This window comes from Musca autumnalis, unplaced genomic scaffold (assembly GCF_047663935.1).
Source record: "Musca autumnalis isolate F117 unplaced genomic scaffold, ASM4766393v1 scaffold_1, whole genome shotgun sequence".
NCBI lineage: Eukaryota > Metazoa > Arthropoda > Insecta > Diptera > Muscidae > Musca > Musca autumnalis.
Window position 1 is genome coordinate 118514877 of NW_027411644.1, and position 21656 is coordinate 118536532.

The 21656-nt window shown below is 36.6% G+C and overlaps 2 protein-coding genes across 14 annotated transcripts in view; one reads left to right on the forward strand and one right to left on the reverse strand.

Annotated features, from left to right (window-relative positions):
- Enoph (enolase-phosphatase E1) overlaps positions 1 to 3576 on the reverse strand; it is a 46123-nt gene extending 42547 nt beyond the window's left edge. For 2 of the 4 annotated variants that reach the window (XM_073991029.1, XM_073991018.1), the window contains exon 1: positions 3334 to 3576. The gene's annotated coding sequence lies outside the window, so the exon portion shown is untranslated. The remainder of the gene's footprint in view (positions 1 to 3333) is intronic. The other 2 variants (XM_073991047.1, XM_073991039.1) reach the window with 1 other exon arrangement.
- Hph (HIF prolyl hydroxylase) overlaps positions 1 to 21656 on the forward strand; it is a 68503-nt gene that overhangs the window by 12986 nt on the left and 33861 nt on the right. The gene's annotated exons all lie outside the window — the stretch shown is intronic.

Here is a 21656-nt window from a genome sequence, read left to right on the forward strand (position 1 = left end):
TTTGATGCTGATTCCAATAAAAATTATCCCGTGGACGCACGAGTCACCGTTTCAGAACAGTGGGCCCAACAGGAAATGCACTTCGGGAGGTTCATTGGGTGTACATACAAATAAATTTTTTCCAAGATTTTAATAAGCTTTGATCTTCCCAAAATATATGGCCTAGAGGTATTTTCGATGCTGATTCCAAAAAAAATTATCCCGTGGACGCACGAGCCACCGTTTCGGAATAGTGGGCCTAACAAAATATGCATTTCTGCAAGTTGGGTGTATATACAAATAATTTTTTTTTCCAAGATTTTAATAAGCTTTGATCTTCCCAAAATACATGGCCTAGAGGTATTTTCGATGCTGATTCCAATAAAAATTATCCCGCGGACGCACGAGCCACCGTTTCAGAACAGTGGGCCCAACAGGAAATGCACTTCGAGAGGTTCATTGGGTGTACATACAAATAAATTTTTTTCCAAGATTTTAATAAGCTTTGATCTTCCCAAAATACATGGCCTAGAGGTATTTTCGATGCTGATTCCAATAAAAATTATCCCGTGGACGCACGATCCACCGTTTCGGAATAGTGGGCCTAACAAAATATGCATTTCTGCAAGTTGGGTGTATATACAAATTATTTTTTTTCCAAGATTTTAATAAGCTTTGATATTCCCAAAATACATGGCCTAGAGATATTTTTGATGCTGATTCCAATAAAAATTATCCCGTGGACGCACGAGTCACCGTTTCAGAACAGTGGGCCCAACAGGAAATGCACTTCGGGAGGTTCATTGGGTGTACATACAAATAAATTTTTTCCAAGATTTTAATAAGCTTTGATCTTCCCAAAATATATGGCCTAGAGGTATTTTCGATGCTGATTCCAATAAAAATTATCCCGTGGACGCACGAGCCACCGTTTCGGAATAGTGGGCCTAACAAAATATGCATTTCTGCAAGTTGGGTGTATATACAAATAATTTTTTTTTCCAAGATTTTAATAAGCTTTGATCTTCCCAAAATACATGGCCTAGAGGTATTTTCGATGCTGATTCCAATAAAAATTATCCCGCGGACGCACGAGCCACCGTTTCAGAACAGTGGGCCCAACAGGAAATGCACTTCGAGAGGTTCATTGGGTGTACATACAAATACATTTTTTTCCAAGATTTTAATAAGCATTGATCTTCCCAAAATACATGGCCTAGGGGTATTTTCGATGCTGATTCCGACAAAAATTATTTCATCGACGCACGAGGCACCGTTTTTGAATAGTGGGCCAAACAATATATAAACTTCATCAAATTTTCTCTTGGGGATATATCAAATAATTGTTTACCAGCCTCTGAACAGATATAGAAAAATCCGACATTCATGGCCTGTAGGCATTTTCGATGTTGATTACAAAAAAATTATTCCGCCGGCGCACCCATCACCGTTTTTGAACAGTGGTTCCAGCAGTATGCACATCAGCAAATTTGCGTATTAAAATTTGTAATTAAATTTGTCCAATTTTAATTTAATATTTCACCTTATATTGGAATTTGTGATTAAATTTGTCCAATTTCAATTTAAAATGTCACCTTATATTGGAATTTGTGATTAAATTTGTCCAATTTAAATTTAAAATGTCATCTCATAATCACCCTGTTATTGGTGTGCGCCTTTGCTAAAATTAAATTTTCCAATTTAAATTCCAATTTATTTTCACACACATGTTGTCCGCGCATGTCACAGCTATCTGTGAAAAGCTAAGATTGACGAACAAGGTCCTAAGTCCCCAGCCGGCAGCACTTGGGGGCAGATAAACAAACCCTGTTCTCCACGTATAAAGCGATTGGTCGATGGTGAGATGGAAAATATTCAAACCTGTCAGAATGCCGCCCTGAGAAATGCAACAGGGTGCCTCCTCATGTCCTCAGTGGACCGCCTACATGAGGAAACCAAGTTTCTTCCAGTACAGTACAGTAAATACTTCCTGATAAGATGGGCCAAGAGCTGTAAAAAACCCCTATGGCACCATGTGTAGTTGCTGGAGCGAGATAATTCAAGAACTGATCAGCTGATTTGGTTAATGAAGAATTAACAAAAAATTAAAGAGCATAACCAAGGCCTACAGAAGGTGGGCCACTCAGAATTCTGTTAACAACTTTTGACAACAAACATAATAGATTTTACATTACATATTGTGATTTGAGTTTCTTTGTATTTGATCACAATAATGTTTTTGGCAACAATCATAATAATCAGGTAGGCTTATAGGCCGACCTTGTATAGGCCTTGAGCATAACTGTAGTCAATATAATTAGATCTCCAAAAGCTAGCTTTGACGAGTTTTTTTCTGCGCGAAAATTGATTATCATTTACACACCACATTATATATCTGTTAATTATTATTTCATAATTTAACTCATAACTTATACGATATAATAGTATAATTGTCCCACAAACATCCCATACGGGACAAGGGAGACTTCTCTCATATCAATGAGTGCGCCCCGATTCATATTAGCTCAATGATATTGGACCTACTGTTTATTGCCGAGTCCGAACGGCGTGTCGTAAGACATCACTTGTAGAGAAGTTTAACATGGCTGACTGAGGGGTATTTTGGCACCGTTGAAATTGTTGATGTTGCCTGGCCAGGGAATCGAACCCACGACCTTCAGCGTGTAAGGAGGGTGTGCATACCATTGCACCACGGCGGCCCCCAACTTATACGATATATTTATTATTAATTTGTATTCAATTTACGAGTTGATTTAACATTGGAGTAGCTATGAAGTAATGAATATTTTTCTAAAAAATGAAAGTACATAATTGTAAGCAAAATTATTAGATCTCCAATTTCTAGATATAAGATGAATTTTATATATGAAATTGCTTTTAGAGTAGCTATGGTATTTAGGTGGATTCTTTGTAATTACATAAATTGGCCTCAAAATTGTGATATGGCTTCAATTGCAAAACAAATAAATAAAAATTTGGGTTCCGTAATATTTTGCCCAAACTTAGTTTAAGTTCGAAGATGAGCCATATCGGGGCATGTCCATACTTCCTGAGAAAATGGAAAAGCCCAGAAAAACACTCTAAACACATATTTTTTAGGGGAAAGGATCTTTGTTGTGTTGCCGCTTTTCGATCTGTCCGTAGATGAAAGTATCAACTCACACAGGCTGAAGGTATATCTTTGTCGGCAAAGCCAACTGATACTTTTTTACTTGTTTATACATAAATTGAATAGAATTGAATTATATTCTAGGTGTTGACATTTTCCTCTAAAAACGTTTTCTAATCTGAACATACAATTTTATTCCACTAACCTAATACAATACCACTTACCAAACCTTAATCCAGCACAACATTAGTAATACATCTCTTGGGCAGAATTAGTTTCTCCTTTGAGCCGTTAGAATAATTCTTCATGACAATAACTCTAATTATAGGCTACATAATTGTATCTATTTTTGTTCGTTTTTTCTCCAAAAAATTCTATATTTCGAATGTTATCACTTTGAACATTTGTTTATAACTAATAATACTTAACTACAAACAGCGTTCTTTTTCTACACGGAAATACACAGCAAATATTGACACAGTTTGTGCAAATATTTATCAAAGTATGCCGTAGACGGTTTGACAAGAGTATTACTAAAAAATAGAAATTTAAATTTATGATGTATTACTAGATAGGGTGAAGTACATTGGAATGACAAAAAATATAAATGGAGTCAACTCATGCATTTTTAAATATCCATGAATGTAATAAATGAAATCACAAGAATTTAAAAATAAACATTATGGCTTTATTCTTCTAGATTTTGACACATCACGGGACCATAAAACGCTTATGATCTCCACACCTCCATACTTGGCGCATACCCACATACCGGATTGATAGATAGGGTGGCAAATATTAGTTTATAATTTACCTTATTCAACTGATAACAGATACGTGAGCACTTGAGGTTATTATCGTCATCGCTTATACCTAGCTAATTGACTCACATTATGACTCTGAACTTGAACGTATAACTTCTGCTCCTCCTCCTTTTTCGCTTGAATGACAATTGTATTTTGAAATATTTGAAACATATTTTCCTTTTTTTGTTAGAACTCAGCCACACTGTGAATGCAAGAAGGTCTTCTTTTTTAAGAGGCATAAAAATAAAACATCTGTTAATTTATGATTAGTTGACAACAACAACAGCAGCAATAGCAGAAAACAAACAAACCATTGAATATTTATTTACCCAATGATTAGATTAAAATTTAGTTGTCGTTGCGTTTGGTCGACGTCGTTTTGTGTATTTGGAGTTTATGAAAGCCAATGATGATGGGTTATGAGCGTCACATGCAATTCATTAGAGGCAAAGGACGTTTAACGCTAAATACGTGCGATCACACTTTCAAAATACTTGAGATAAGGCGATCAGAAGGCACACATTCTTGGCGTTTTTTCCTCCCCCACCGCAAAACGTCTTATGTTATTTGTTTTTTTCTCTCCGTTGAAATGCAGAACATAATTCCATGTATACGTGTTTGTATTGTATTTACTTTGGAACGAACAACTAACTGCGACAACTAAAGTACCAGATTATTAGCTTCTGGTAAAATGTTTCAAGCAGTTCAGTTCTAGGTGTATTAATATAAATAATAATGAACGCATGTCTATAGTAGTCAGTTGCTATGATTTATTGTGTCATATTTTATTTATCTATTTATAGAGGTGGTTATTGAATGGTGCGAGACAGGATAAGGCATTCTACCCACTCGCCCATGTATTTATTGACACACTGCTGTAAGAATGCAGTTGAAATGAAAATAATGTGATGCAAATCATTGGTAATATAAAATGGGAAGGTAGGATAGAGTAACTAAAGGCTTAACAAGGCAATCTGGCATAAGTCATAGGCAGTCAAAGAACAACGAGCAAGTACAACCTTATGCAAATGGTATTCTGACAGTTCTTTATTCTTTAAGGCCATATGACTTAAGCAAGAATAATCTGCTACTACTTATGAATCTTCGCTTAAGGAGTACTGGGTACGAGGAAACAGTTGAATAGTAGTGTAGGATGTATGTAGACATAGGGATCTTCTACGATGCTGATAGTAGATCCTATACCCTCGTATAACCTGCACTACTCAATTTAGTATTTTTCCTTGTTACATGCTTATTGTTGTTATAACAGAATTTTATATGTACGACGTACGTTTTTCTGCTTAATCTAGCAGGGCAGTTGAAAGGGCGCAAAGTAAGAATTTAGGCGACTGCAATATTCCGAGCGTAGTAGCTGCGATGGATGGGGGATGTTCTCCGAGGACCGCATTCACACGATATTTATACAGTTGCGAAAACAATAATAGCACCACCATGAACAACTGTGGAGCAATGTTTTATGTAGATGGGCTAAATATTTATGGTTGAAGAAATATTTTCTTTTCTCAATTAGATGTCATCAAAAGCTTGGAATAGAACCAAAAATATATAGCAAAGCCCATTAACAGAGGATTGTTTGACAGTAATAATATGGATCTGACTTTGTCGTTAGAGACTAAACCGTCTATATTGCAACAAAACTGTGAAGAATTAACTTGTTTTGGTTGAAATCATAGAAAATATGACTATATTTTATTTAGATGACACGTTGGCACTAGTTTGGTCCTTCCAAATGGATATGCGCAGGAATTGTTGCATAGAAGTTCTGCGGCTGTTCTCTAGGGTTCTGCGTTGTTCCTAGACTATGACAAATCAAAAAATTGTGAGCTAAAGTCAAGAAGGCAACTACAGCATCAAAACCAATGGTCCACTGAAGTCATGAGGAGGTGGTCAACAAGATTTCTTTATATGCACCCCAAGTGCTGCGGGCTAGAGACTTGAGGACTTTGTTTCTACATCTCAGCTGGTCGCACATACCTTTGACATGGCGGGAACGACATGAACATGCTGTCGAATGTGACCACTACAATATTGGGGGAAGGTACCTGACTAGGATCGTACAACTTCTGGGCGGAATACAGGAGAGGTAGAGGTTAAACAGTTCCTTGGGGAACTCTCTGTTTCACTCTACGGGGCTTGGACTTTTTATACATATAATGATTATCCAACTTTTCAAACTTGGTCGGCGGGTGCGTGATAGCATCAAACGCTTTTGATAAGTCAAGCGCCACCATCGCTGTTCTATCACACGGTTTGTTCTGGTTGGGTCCTCGACTAATATGTGTGGAGATGGCGAGCAGCGCTGTTGTCGTGCTGTGCTGCTTAGGTTAGGTTAAGTTTAGGACGCGCAGCTGTCGTTTTGACAGCCGCTCCACTGGGAGACATGAAGTCCATTGTGATCGTCCTGACTTTGTTCGTGATGGTGTGCTGCTTACGGAACCCATAATGATGATTGGCAACTGGATGTCTACAGGAACAGGAGCAGGCGTCTATAGCGATACCCTCAATCTACGGCTCTCGTACAAGTTAAACGAAAATTGTAGTGTCTTTCAGTCCGAAATCTTTGCGGTCATGAAAGCAGCAGAGTTGATAAAAAAACATGGTAGGGGATATAGCTGGACCGGTGACTATCTATGTGGATAATCAAGCGGCCCTTAAATCACTTAGATCCCACTCAATGAAGTCTGCTGCGGTCTTGCACTGCAGGAAAGCTTTGGAGGCTCTAGAATTAATCGTTACCTTGTGCTGGGTAGCGGGGCATTGCAACATTGAGGGAAATGAAAAAGCGGATGAACTGGCGCGTTGCAGATCTGAGTCAAACGACACTGAAACCGACAACTCAATCAAGCCAAACTTGTGAAACTTTATGCGGCAGTTAGAACAAGGATACCAGGATAGGGCAGGTCAGATATGGCACAACGAACCCGGCTGTAGGGTGTCCAAGGCAATGTGGCCCATCATCTCCAAGAGAAGGACCACATCTCTACTTTCCATGGGGAAATCTGACCTGAAACTAACTGTAGGAGTAATCACGGGTCACTGCAGAGTAGGGGCAATGTTCAGAAAATGGGAAGGAGATGATGTTGACTACTGCAGGTTGTGCAAGGATGAGGAGGAGACGGAGACGATCGAACACATATTACGCCGATGCCAAATGCACGTGACCCGTAGAAGGAGAATCATGTGGGAACACACCATTCAATCTCTGACAACCTTCGGCCAAACCGAGCCAACAAACCTGCTTCTACTCGCCAAAGGTCTGAGATGGCTTCAGCGAGAAAGAACTATTACACCATAACATGGCAAACTCTCTCACTCTCTTCTCTAAACCTTAATCGTATATAATCTTTCTATTTTTCTCAATTTCTACTGCTTTATACACCTTTCTTCTTCCACCTATGGTACCTATTTTCTCCTCTGCAACTTAATCTTTCAATACATTAACAGGATGTACACAATGGATCACAAGGTTTCCGAGTGGAGTGGCTGTCTATATGACAGCTGCGCGTCCTTTAACCTAACCTACGTCTGGCGAACTATGACACTTGCTGTTAATTCTGGTAGGGGCGTCTCCATTGACCGTGCAAAACGTAGAGGTATCAATCTGCTCAGCCAGCACTATACCCCTCTGGTCGTTTAGGAGGACCAGGCATTCCAGGCAGGCATTCCGGTAAATGCTACTCTCCCAACACAGGAAAACGACAAACATGTATGTACTGAGGTGGCAGCCGCTGGCCGGAACACGGGTATTGTGTTCGTTCCGGGTCAATCCGGTATCGAAGAACCCCCCGCCGTGGGATTTCTTCTTTCATCCAGTGGAAAAATTGTAGTTGTCCTTTATGCCACATTCCTCACGCTGCTGATTGATTGATCGGTTTATTAGTGCAATTAGTTCGTACTTTATTCGCTACGTACTATTGGTTGCGCACCTTTACTTCTCCGATCAATTGTATCTCCAACACCCTTTATAGGTGCCTTCCTTTTTATCATCGCGATGCATCGGTCGATTTGGTTTCTTGTTTAGGTGTATAATCCGATGATGCTGACTAGAGTGTTTTTTTATGGCGCGAAGTATATCAGATAGGATATTTCAATTTCAAAAGGATGACCAAATCTTCCGACTATTCAACCAAATATATGCTTCTTTCCAATTTTATATTCAACGTGGTATATCAAACCAATTTCAATAGAAATATATTTATTTACCTAATACATATGTATATAAAGTGAGTGGTACAATTTATAAGAACTCCACTGCAATGTTAATCGTACGCTGCACTCATGACTCCAGTGATTCATGATTTCATTTGAAACATTAGTCAATCCGATAGTTTTTTTGCACTTTCTTGTCTTACAAGTATTGACACAAATTTCCCTTGACTGTGCTGCAAGGCGCCGGTCACGTCGTTATTATCATCTGTAACAATTGTCACGTATAGAGATTAAATAGATTATAACAGCTGCTGCCGTTAGGTAGATTGCAACAAGAAATAACCTAATTATGGCTAAAATACGACCTTTCTGTTTGTCTAAGATAAGAAGCATTGTAGATTTAAAACCAATTGGGTTTAAGAGAAGTGCTTCACTTTTGGCTTTTTTATGATATGCAAACATGTTGGCAAAAGGTAGGACACTATATTTAAATTTTCAATCCATTATCTTGTTGTTCCAATAAATCATCGACATTTTGAGGGAACATTTTAATGACAATACTATAATCCAGTAGATATTCATAAAAATTTTCTAGGAGTACATTTCAATCGCAGTTTGGTTAAACGTGATTTTCTAACGTATTTCTGTTTGATTTATTTCCTGAACAGGAAATTAGTAAAGAAAAGATAAACAGTTTACAAAGTGTGCGGTGACAATAGATTCTTTAGACCGTGACACTATTTCTAATGTATTGTATATTTGGATTTCAAGTTGTGTTTGTCTGCTTAGTTGAAAGGCATACAGGATTAACACGCCTCACGTTGTATCCTTAATCATAAAACTGCAGCTGGTTCTTACGTTGTCCAACTTAAATCCAGGATTATGCAGGCTCTTAACACTACCTAAATAGTGTGACTAATTCATGTTGAATTCTAAATCCAACCCTGCATGCATACATAAAGCGAAGACATACAAATGTAAAGATCGGAAAAATGCATATGGTAAATTTCAAATTTCTTTTGCAATTCCATTGGAAGAAATGTTAAAAAATTTTTTGCGAGCACATCCGCAATTTTTGGAACATAGATTAAGAAAAAAGTCGTGGTTTTAAATCTGTTCGCGTTCACAAAATTGGATGCTGCGCTCCAAAGTTATGGGGGGGTTTTATTCCCTTATAAAGAACATATATTTAAAAATTCAATTTTTGCTGTAATAAGAAAATGTATATATAAAGCGCTAACAGCATTTAATATCTATCCGTAGATGCCTAAATATTTACTAAATGTATTTCTATTTTCGCGGAAAATCAAGAAATACTGAAAAAAATCTTGGAGTAAATTTAATTTATTCTAATTTAGAGTACAAATAAAACTCGAAAAAATAAATTAAAAATACGTACAGATTCTAGACAACGCGCAGAAAAATATGAAACCAAAATTTTAACGATAGGATTTATAACTGCCATATTACAGCAACAACAAAAGACGAAAACTTAGTGTTGGAAATTATTTCAAAAATATATTTTTTTGTTTAATACGAAAAATAGAAAAAACATTTTTGGGAGTTATTCTACTATTTTGCTAAATTTCGATGCAAGGACTGACGGACTTCGCTGAAACTTCTTCAGGGAAAATGCGATGACAAACCCGAAAGTGTATTTGCTTACTTTGATAAACAATAGGATTATGAAATAGAAAGTAATATTGAAATTATAACCAAAGAATAAAAATAAAAGTTAAAAAACGTATAACTCCCGAATTCGTTAAAATCAGTTAAGGCGCATGCGCTTTTCAGATACAGCGAGTGCATCTCTATCAATATGTATCGATTTTTCCACTTTTAATTCAGCGGCCAAAGTGTGCCGTCAGCTGCATCTTACTGTTCAAAAAACCTTTATGTGGGTAAAAATTGCGCGATGTACATACGATTATAAGGCGCATCCGATTTCAGTGACCGCCTATAAAAAATACGTCATTATAACAAATTTTAAACAAATTGGTCAAGAACCGCGGATGTGCTACCAAATTCTATTTTATGCGAAATACGAATATTACTCCAGAATTTCGATAAATTGTGCCACACGGTTTTGGAAAATAATATAATCGCGTATAAAGGATTCCATTTATGTAAAAATAACCAAAGAAAATCGCGGTTCAATGCGCGGAATCATCAAAATATAATTTTGCAGAATTTCCTACTTTCAAGGTATCTATAACCGCCGTTTTAGTAGATGGATTTGAAAACGGAAGGGTTCATTAGATCCGGCGCGTAAAAAAACTAAAATCACGCGGGGTTCAAGGGTACCTGAGTCACAGTTATAAATTTTGAAGCCAAAAAATAGGTTTTTGAAGAAAATTTACGCACCAAAATTTCGACTTTGGACTCCTATTACTAGGGAGCTGTATGAAGCACACTCATGAGATATACATCAAACGACGTGGAATCACGAGTTCTACAATCCAATAAATAGTTTGGGTAATTATCTGGTTGCGCCCTGCAATTATAAGAAAAATTCAAAAAACCCAGATTTCAAAACTTCAAAATGTCAGCATCGATTTAAGGGGGATGCAGTCTATATATCGAAAAGTCATACATTAGAACCATGTTGCCCAAGGGGTATTCTTCAATTCTTTCTTTGAGCTCAGGTCTGAAATTTCCGTGGTTTGACCAGAAATCAAGAAAGAACACAAAAAAAACATGTAAACTTCAACACATTTTTACCCATTTTTTAATATTACCACGAACACAGCTTCCACATAAATTATTTGTTATGGTTCATTTTATGCGACCCCGGCTAAAACACTTCAATTAATATAAATATATTCATATTGTATAAAATATATTGACAGTTCGCGACTTATTAAATGGTGAACCTCAACTTCAACGATTGTAAAACATTTTTGAATATTACCATATGACATGCAAATAATTTTACTTGCGTTGTATAACAGAGACATGTTAAGAGAAAAAAACAAAAAATAAACAACAAAAGGACAACATGAAGAAGAAACCATTCTAAAATAAATATTTGAAATCATAATTGTATTCCATACAAATTTTCAGTCTATTAGATATTGCTTTAGCGGTTAAAATCGCTAACAATGTTGTTATGATATCATAAGAAAAACCATTAAAGTTTTCTGCTCAGGAAGGTTTTTTCGTCTACAAAATAGTAACAGTTCAAGAAAGCCAAGAAAAATGAACATTTTAAAAGCTATTCGATTCTAACTTTTAGAGTTGAAAAGTATTTTGGAATGAAAGCAAGACGAAATGCGGACAATGCATGCATGTACAAATGTGGATCATCACTGCAGCACAGATGGTCATAAAAATAAAAAAATTAAATTTTCCAAGGAAAAACATACCACACTGTGGAAGATATCGGATGTATTTTCTCAAAAATTATTTGTTATGGTCGAAAGTCGTAATACGTATCCTCATAGCAACTAACATCCATAGTACGGATACTATTTTTGGAATTCAATGTAAAAATAAGCTGATAAAGTGAAGGGAATAAGACCAAATCTTTTGGAAACGTGCGAAATAACCACCAGCTGAGAAGTCATCGTCTTCTTAGGCGAAGGCTGTGGACCCTAGGAGGAACGAACGCGCTTCACAGATTTATGCTGCGGGGCATTGTTCGTTCCTCCAGAAGACAATGTTTCCTTAGCTGGCCTAACCATCTTCATATTGAGACCAGCATTTCCAGCCGCTTCACCCTTGCCTTTCGGAGCAGAATCCGGTTTTGAGACAGAGTCCTTTACCGGTCGGTCATCACTAGGGGTGCCCGTAGGTTTGGGGTTGCACTCATTAGCCTTTTCCTTTACCTGTCGGTTCGGGTTAAGCTCCTGAACAGGTTTCGGCGCAGCACATTTGCCAGAGGCAGTAGGCTTAGCCGGCTCCACTACTTTATCCGGGAGGAAGATCCTTTCCACCTGGAGCTCGCGATGAAATTCACGCGGGTAAGTTCTCTCGAACTTGCTTATGAATTTCAGCTTACCCCTGATGAGGTGGACCTCCCTCGCCGAATGCAAGTTCGCATCTCTCCCTACGAACTTGCGGACGTTTGTAGTGCTTCGCATCCGATGCTTCTCGTGCAGATGCAACTTTCGAGTCGCTGCCCGTTGTCGGGGCCTCGTTAGATTCCCCGTCGTCGGACATCGTTTCAGTTGCAGTCTGCCTTTGAAGCCTATTGTCGGCAAGTGTCGACACAGGACCAGTCGGAATCAGAATTGCATCCGTTTGGGTATCAGGGCTCGCACTCCCTTTGTTAGAGTCACAGCAATCTTCCTGTGTAGACTTGGCCGAGATCACCGTGGTGTCCAGCTCATCGTCAGTCAGGGTCAGATTGTGTAACAATTCCCCCGGGAGTCCTCACAATACTCATCCAGTACAAGCCTATCCAGCTGGTCGAGGAGTTCCCTACTTTGCCTCTCTAAACTGTCATGAATAGTTCTGAGGTTCCCATGAAGGTCGTCCCCGCCCACAACTGCGGTCCTGTCTGCCGTATACTGGCTTTCACCAGCCCTGGCTAAATCATGTTCGGTTTGAATTGCCGGGTCGTCGTCTATTTTGGGGGTTGGAATTGATGCACTTGTAACAGGTACAGCTGTAGGTGCCAAGGCATCCACACCTAACACAGCCGGATCACAATCGCTTGATTTGGACGACACATGGCTTGTGGTCACACCAACACTTGCCGCCGGTACTGGGTTATTAACTCCCTGCACCGTAATTTTATTTCTCCTGTTCTTTCTACCCATTTTAGTTAATTTTTGGTCCACGAGGGGTCCGAAGACCCCCAGGGTCTCCACGATGTGCGGGGTCGGGTCCGGCTTTGGTTGCCCAAGGACGGCTCCGACTCCACACATTGCAGTGACTCCCCCAGGACAGAATAAGTCAAGCAGTATTCGTCCTCAATTTCTCTTTGCAATTGTAGCCTTAAGGCTTCCAAAGTCTTAGAGAAAATTATATTTTATATGTATTTTCTTGGTTTTCCGCCAAATAAAACAAAGTGCTTTCAATTTACCAACTTTATTGCTTCACAGCTCGATCAGAATAGAAAGATGCAAGATCATTTTTATGACCAGCTGGATGGACGGACATAAGTAAAAGCCTTACATTGTCAAGAATTTATCGACTATGCAATGTACTTTAATATATTAATAGGATAAGTAACAACAAATATTGAGTTTATACTCGTATATGATTTGCAATCTGTAATAATGTAATTGCTATCTATTGAGCAAAAGAATAGACAAATTGATAAATTGTCGTTAACTTTAATGGTACGCGAGAACACGAAAGTATTGGCGAGAACCATACAATTACAATGATAATAACTTGTCCGTTAAATGTAAGAAGAAGCATATGTATTGCGTAAATGATAATGTAATTGATCGGATGCCCCTTCGAGTGAAAATTTGTACAAACTCTGTAACTAAATATACACTACCGCTCACTTGAATAGAACCCCCCTACAAAATTTTTTTCAACCTCCATTTTTTCCAAATTATACAAGATATGAAATGTTTAAGTTTTATTATATTTTGCTTCACGTGTTTGGAGTAAACTTAGTCATTCATTTGCCTTCAAATCCAATTTGTGTAAGAATTATGCAAGGAAAACAAAATAAAGTCAAAAATTTAAGTAAAAAAATTGGCTCATTTGAATAGAACCCCCCTTTAAAACTTGGGAATACAGAAAGATTGTAGTAGAATATATTTACTCTATATTGAAAACGAAGTACTTTCAGTAATATTCAGTAAATGTATATCCCTCCTGATTAAGGATACACCCGTATATCCTGCTTTGGCAAGGATTCTTTAAATAATCGGGTGTAATACCCAAAAAAGCTTGCTTTTTTCATTCAACAAGTTTATTTTTGGAAGCGTGCTGTCTCCTTTAGTCGTACATTTTACGCATAAATCATTCCCATACATTTTAGAGAATATTTTCCACTCAAGAATATGGCGGTCCAGCAAGGACATCCGCATTTCTTTTCAAAATTTTAAGTTTTTATGACTCGAAGCGTACAAACGTTTATAAAATCGTGATGAAATTTCCACACGGGATATCCAAAAATGTTACTCACTACTGGATATGTCTGTTTCAGAACTCCTTTATAAATTTCCGTACGCATTAAGGTGAAGTAAATTGACGCTCATGTCCTTAATAATTAGTAATGCCTTCCAGCACCATAAAAGCACATTCATCGCTACAGAAACAATTTAGAAGATGGTCTTCCATTCAATAGACGCGAAAAAAATAGTTCTATATTTATGCAATTGTTTACTTAATAAGGATAGTCCTTACTAATTATGAAGGACTTGGGCGTCAATTTCTTTCACCCTAAATGCGCACGACAATTTATAAAGGAGTTCTGAAACAGACATATCCAGTAGTGAGAAACATTTTTGGATATCCCGTGTGAAAATTTCATCACGATTTTATAAACGTTTGTACACTTCGAGTCATAAAAACTTAAAATTTTGAAAAGAAATGCGGATGTCCTTGCGGGACCGCCATATTCTTGAGTGGAAAATATTCTCTAAAATGTATGGGAATTATTTATGCGTAAAATGTACGACTAAAGGAGACAGCACGCTTCCAAAAATAAACTTGTTGAATGAAAAAAGCTAGCTTTGTTGGGTATTACACCCGATTATTTAAAGAATCCTTGCCAAAGCAGGATATACGGGTGTATCCTTAATCAGGAGGGATATACATTTACTGAATATTACTGAAAGTACTTCGTTTTCAATATAGAGTAAATATGCATCGATATTCTACTACAATCTTTCTGTATTCCCAAGTTTTAAAGGGGGGTTCTATTCAAATGAGCCAATTTTTTTACTTCAATTTTTGACTTTATTTTGTTTTCCTTGCATAATTCTTATACAAACTGGATTTGAATGCAAATGAATGACTAAGTTTACTCCAAACACATGAAGCAAAATATAATAAAACGTAATAATTTCATATCTTGTATAATTTGGAAAAAATGGAGGTTGAAAAAAATTTTGCAGGGGGGTTCTATTCATGTGAGCGGTAGTGTAGTTTAACATAGGTATCGGCACCCATACAGATTAAGTATGTGCGGTCACACGCATACGACATCGAGAGCGTATATTTCGCTCTCTCCACAAACATCGTGTGGGTTATTGCGTTGCTAAAATTAAAAATCATTGAAAAAAGCGACGGCACAACCTTCTTCATTGACTTCTGAGTGAAGACTAAATCAGCGTCAGGCACCATACTTTTCTATTGCATACTTTACGGGGTGTAATTGTGTGAGTGCATGCTTTTTCAATGGGTTGAATTGTGTGTGTGGAGAGAGCAACGTTAAATGAGCGCACACGGGCGCCTAATCGCCTGACGCTGGACTAAATGGTGGTTATTTGGTTGTTACTCTCATCAAGGGCACGTGTGCCCCTTTTTGCCGGATGACGGTTTACCATCATAGACAAAGAAGAAGTCCTCTCACCTAAATTCTCTCACTCAATGAGAATTGAGTCAGTTTAAGAGATACTCAATTTTTAAAATGCCAAGAACTATACATTTTTAAAGTATTTCTGATGGTAAAAGACAATATGTGGATAGTATTTGGCCGGATCTACATCCTCATATAAAAAAATCAAAAAAGATCTTGCAATTTACCCAAAAACAAAATGCAATTGAGTGAACACACACAGCATATTGGTTGTAAGAGCGACCCCTACAAAAAACAAGCACACTACAATTTCTCTGTCTATTCTTTTATTTGTCTATGCAAAATAATATTCTAGTTATTAATAGTCATAATATAAAAACATTAATAAGTGGCGAAACGGGCCGCTACACACTGCTATTATTTTGCAAACCTTCCTGAGTAGAAAACTTTAATGGTATATCTTAATAGTTGCATATTTATGTTAAATATTTTATCCCGTGAGGTCTGGCACCTTATAAACATTTAAGGATTTATAGCAACATTATTGCAATTTTCGTACATAGAAATTCCGCACTGCTATTATTTTGCACGCAACTGTACATATTTTCGTCTGCATCAAGACTTTCCACAAAATTTCTATTCCATTTCCAAACCGAATTATAAAATATATTTAAAACAGAAATATGAGAAGAAACTAAATTTGTTTTGTTTGTAACAATTTGCACAATTTTTTGCTGTAGTCTGTTAACACAAAAGTCTACAAAAAGTAATCATTCATCTGTTTTTAATTATTCGGTGATTTATGTTTGTGCAATTTGAAAACGTTTTTATTGTGGTAATCGCAAGCCTAATTGCTTTTTTTTTAAGAACAAAGTTGCAAACTGGTTCATTTTATACCCGCCACCATACTAGAGAGGATATATTAAGTTTGTTTTTCCGTTTGTAACGCATTGAAATAATCATTTGCGACCACATAGAGTATATCTTGATCAGGATTAAATTCTGAGTCGATCTAGCAATATCCGCCTGTTATAATCACTCTAGCGTCCGCAATAACTTAGTTAGACCGTAATATTTTTGCACCCGAGTGTATTTTTCCATAGGCGGGTAAAATTCGAAGATGGCTATATCGGTCCATGTTTTGGTATACACGGAGGAAAAAATGCCTCTCTAACATATGTCCCGAACATATTTTGCCGTTAACATATATTTGTTTGCAATCAGTCCCAAACATAACATATGTTTGAGTCCTGCAAACAAATTTATGTTTGGGTGCCAACAAATATTTGTTTAGATATAATATAAATACAAACCCAGCGGGCGGTTACTGAGAACAAGGGAGCGTAAATTTCAATGTAAAACACATTGAAATGTATGCTCACTTGCTCTCAGTAAGCGCTCACTGGCTATCTTTAACATATACACACATTTATAAATGGTAGTGGTTTATTGAAATGCATAGAAATACCAAACGCAAAAGCAACAACAGACACATAGGTACATAAAAACTCCAAAGAAATACATAACAGACTTTAATAAAAGAAAAGCGGAATGAAACTATTTATAAAAAGTCACACTTTTAAAAAAGAAAAAATGTATAGAAACATCATTGGACGCTTCTACTTAGTTGTGAAATAAAACATATTTTCCTCAAAGTTGAAATCATCAGCGGAAAATCGGCATCTGGAATCAAATGATTATATAATGTAATAAATAGGTACATCCATATTTCAAATATACATATGTTCATATGTATGTATATGAAAAATGTATTGATGTACCAATATTAAATGCGATTTATTCCTTGTCCAATGAAAAATTTCCATTCACCTTTTTGATTCAATTATAAAATTTCCAATTAAAAAAGCACAATTTCTTTAAGAAAACACAAAACACAGATTTATTCACTCACTTTACCGTCTTTACTCAACGATTGTATTTAGAAAACTGAAGAAAAAAGAACAACATTTTTTCTTTTCCCCTTCGCTTGCTACGTTAATTAACAGCAAGAAAGCATGAAACACACGTGTTTGGCCGCATACACCCCACAATTTATTATAATGCAGCATTCCGCAGCCGCGAGAGCCCTGCTGTTACTCTCTTTGATAAAAATCCTCTATCCACCCATAAAAAATATATTGTTTGCAACCAGTCCCAAACATATTGCTAACATATATTTTTCTGAGTGTATAAACCCCATATAACGGTAACTTCCGATTTTCGGCATTTTTAAGGATTCTAGCTAAAAATTTTAACCGAACTATCTGTAATTTGACGTTTGAGGTTCTTAGAGGTCACATTCCGCAAAGCTTATTACAATTTAGACACCGGAAGGGCTGAAACCCCACGTGGTACCAGAAATAAAGATAATACCCTATAAGCACCACGAATATACACGAAAATGCTCTAAAGGCCGTATTTATGGTCCAATAGATGGAAAAAATTCAACAGTTCATTGTTTTGGCTAAAAAACGATTTCTACAAAAGCTTATGAGGTTGGTTAACGATTACCCATACCCACTGACCGATCTTTATTTGCATAGTACTTTTTTCAGAAAATCGCCCTAGAGGCCACAATTATTTTCCAATCGATGAAAAACCTTTACCAGTTCATAGTTGTGCCTTAGAAACGAATCCTACAAAAATTTGTGAAAATCGGGCCAGACTTTGTTTGATATTGCTCCAATTATAGGCAATAGCTAACATTAAAATCCGAGCCTATTTTCACAAATGTAGGAATAATAGATTTCGTGAAACACATAACCCAGCCAAAACCAAAGATTGGGAGGAAAGATAGAGGAATTTCCAGAAAAATTGCGGCTAAACTTCCCTTAATTTTCTTGAATTGGTCAGCGATTCCTAAATGACGTTCAGAAGATAGTAAATATGCACCAAAAGCTTCTCATAGCCTTGTATTTTTACACACAGGAATTTACAATTATTTAAATGTATACCAATATTGCAGAAAAAGGTCGATAATGACCTGTTTTTTGCAAAATATTTAACAAAAGTTACAAAAACCGAATATTTTTGACGCATAGAAAACAGACAAACAAACTTTTCTTTGTTATTCTCGCATATAGGGTTGCCTTGGATCCATGTTATATACATTTTTAATTGCCACAGAACCAAAATTTTTTTAAGTATTTGATTTTTGGTTATTGGGCATGGGCTTCTAAAGTACTGAGGTGTTATTATTGGTAAAATTGAAAACCGAATATGTTTATTACAACCTTCATTTCATGTGGCCCTCCATTCATGTATCTATAAAAATGCTGAGCCTGTAAACTTTCAAAGTACAATAATACCTCGATTTGCGTTAATGGTTGGTTCCGTCGAACATCACAACGCAAATCGAAACACATGTTTCCACATATTTGTATGAAGAATTTTTTAATTGCTTTCAAGCGAATATTGTTTTTAACATTCATTGATTGATACAAATGTTATGTAAGTGATATTATTATTAGCATATAAAAACATCAAAATCAGTCCATTTAAGAAAAACTTAAAAAAAATATTAAAAATTCATTAGCTAAAATTAGCATTTTTGTTTGGTTATAAGTTGCATAGATTTGAGTGATCTTTAAACCACTTTTTTCTGTAATAGCAGGCGATTCTTCCTGTAATGTATGTTCCGAGGCAATAATAAGAAAATAAATAATCGTTGCTAATTGCCCCATTGTGTGATGTTAAAGACTCATTAATGTCCTCCTCACGAAATTCCATGCCACATACATTATTTTTTATATCGCAAATCGAAACAAAATCTATTATTTTTTCGTTAACGCAAATCGAAATAACGCAAATCGAGGTAGTAGTGTATTTGTTAATCTAGCAAAAGAATTTGTAATGCTATCATGCAATTCTGTATTTAACTAAAGCACTGCATTTTCCCTCCATTTTACGTGTTGTGTATGCGTGTGTTTGGCATACCTTCATTTACAAATTGTTTTTAGCGTCAACAAAATACCAAAATAACGACATACTCACATTTGTTTTCTTCTTTCGTTCATCTTTTTTACGCAGCAATGTAAGAAATGTCACAATATGTTTTTGCAAATAAAAATTCTTTCAAAATGGAACAGAATTAATTTGCAGTGGTATTGCGGCCATAATGTCTTTTATAATAATATTGCATTTATTATACGGATGCAAACGTCACTTAAAAGTAATTTCTTCTCTGTCCTACCAATGTTGAAGATGACTGCGTTGGAGATGTAATACACCATGCTGTTTGTCTTTGATAGACTCGTTAGTGAGAGAATGTCAAGTGCCCACCTCAAGCAAAGTGCCATCCTCTTTCTCCTCCCTGTGAAAAACTTCCTTCCAATCTCTGCACTTCCACAGTTTTGTTTTGCATGCCAAAGATGTCGAGCATTCGTTCAATCTCGAGTTTGCAGCCGTACCCATTGATGTATGCGCGCTTTGGCCACCAACTTTAATTCACCACCTTCCCAATGAGTTACTATGCTGCTGACTACATTCCCAAGAGCGGCCGAGTTCACATGCCGGTCCAAGTGGTACATTGTCCCCTTAAGCTCACTGCTGATTATTTTTATTGGTCCACGTCCTAGAAGTATCTGTTACAATATTTTGTCGTTGGTCATATCTTTTATGGCCTCCTGATGATCCGAAGAACCCTGAAGGACCCCCTATTAGTTTCGATCACCGCAGAGCATCTTATAGCGTCTTTTGGCTACTCTCCCATAAGTAGATGGCGACTGCTGTCTTCACGGCCATCTACCTCTCCTGGAAGGTTTAAACTTTTTTCTGAGTCCTCGGTCATTCCAGAAGATTCTGTGGCCTGGCTCACCCTCATTGTGAGTTTTTGTTGTTGTTTATTTTATATATGTAGCATTTATGTTTGGTTATTTGGAAAATGTATATGAGAATTATGTACAACCAACATAAAATACAATTCAACTAAGCAAAAATGTCGCTCTATAAGAAACATTCCAAAGAGATGACGCTTCCGAACATATGACGAATACACAATAAATCATTTGCGATATTTTCCCTAAACTTCAGAGTTCGATCTACTGGTGGGTATGCACATACATTTGTGTGTTTTGCAATTGTATTTTCATTGATTGTTCTTGGCCTAAAACAAAGGTAATAAAATTAAATACAAAGAAAAAATGACAACTTATAAAAAATGTAGTGCGCAATAAAAAATATCAGTTTGATTTGTTATGACATTGGCGCGTGCTTATTTTTGAAGGGAACATGTTGCATATTTGCCAAGTCAAACGCATTCCAAGAAATTTAATCGTTTTGAAAACACATTCAATTTATTTTCTCACACATCTGGTAAATGTATTGCATTGTCATTAGCTTGCACATTGCAGCAGATAGTTTGTGTGCGTGTTAAGTGTAATTGCAATTACCCATCTAGAAGTTAAAAATATCCCCCGGCAATTGGGGATTTTTTCCATAAATTGTGTAAAATGAATATTTGGCATTCATTTTGTTTTTGTTGTTTTTTTATTAATAATTTGATATTCTAATGTGTCCTTCAGAATTTGGCGTACCTGACTAGACACAAGTACACCACAGAGTCAGTCCAGTCCAGTTAGTGTGTTATCTCCACCACCAGTCGTAATTGTTTATCTTTGTAATTATTATGAGAACACACATTGATTATTTCCAAATGTGTAGATTCACAATACCATGTGTTTGCGGTTTATGTGGATCTTAAAGTGGGTTGTTGTAATGGAATATTTGAGGCGCGGAAGTTGCTAGATATTTGTAATAACGATGAATATCTTTCATACTTGAATTTTACGCTCACGGCCGACGATTTTTCCGATAACAATTGAGAATTTTGAAATGTCGAATCACGCATCAGAATATTTCAGAATCTCCAAACAAATCTCCCAAAAGATTCCTATTTTCTACGTGTTTTCGAATATTTCCTCAGAATTTTGTGGAAAATACACTTAAATTTCGCAAAAATATTCGTATTATAAACGAATTAGTCTGGAAACTCGATTTTTTTCTTTTCGAACCGACATTAGAAACGAAAACACATGCAAAGATCCTGTCAGAATTCGGCCAATCAAACAAAACAAAAAACAAGTAAAAAGTATCAGTCGACTTTGCCGACAGAGATATACCCTCAGCCTGTCTGAAGTGA